Below are 623 nucleotides of genomic sequence, written 5' to 3' on the forward strand. Positions count from 1 at the left end.
CCTAAGTACATTAGCCCAGGCGTTACAACCTCCCTCCCAATTGATGCTTAGTTACAGTTTTATATCTCTATGTATTTACTTATAAAAACCCTCTAGCCAGGCGGGCGTGGCTCTATAGTTGAGCATCGACCTATGAACCAGGAGGTCACGGTTGATTCCCAGTCAGTGCACATGCCCCGGTTGTGGGCATGATCTCCAGTGCGGGGCGTGCAGGAGGCAGCCGATCAATGATTCTCTCTCATCATTGGTATTTCTATCTCTCTCTTCCTCTCTGAAATCAATACAAATGTATCTTTTAAAAATCCTCTAAAGAAGTAGTTCTTAACTAGGGATGATTTCTGTCCCACAAGGGACATGTGGCAATGTCTAAAGACATTTTTCATTGCCATTTTGTTAGAACTCTCTAGTTCTAGGAGGCAAGTTACAACCTCCCTCCAATTGATGCTTAGTTACAGTTTTATATCTCGATGTATTTACTTATAAAAACCCTCTAGCCCGGCGGGCGTGGCTTTGTAGTTGAGCATCGACCTATGAACCAGGAGGTCACGGTTTGATTCCCAGTCAGCGATATTTCTCTCTCTTTCTTCCTCTCTGAAATCAATCAAAATATATATATTTTTTCA

General features: G+C 42.5%; 1 protein-coding gene across 1 annotated transcript in view; it reads right to left on the bottom strand.

Moving 5' to 3' along the window:
- UNG (uracil DNA glycosylase) overlaps positions 1-623 on the bottom strand; it is an 8,671-nt gene that overhangs the window by 3,181 nt on the left and 4,867 nt on the right. The gene's annotated exons all lie outside the window — the stretch shown is intronic.

This window comes from Myotis davidii, unplaced genomic scaffold (assembly GCF_000327345.1).
Source record: "Myotis davidii unplaced genomic scaffold, ASM32734v1 scaffold478, whole genome shotgun sequence".
Taxonomy (NCBI): domain Eukaryota; kingdom Metazoa; phylum Chordata; class Mammalia; order Chiroptera; family Vespertilionidae; genus Myotis; species Myotis davidii.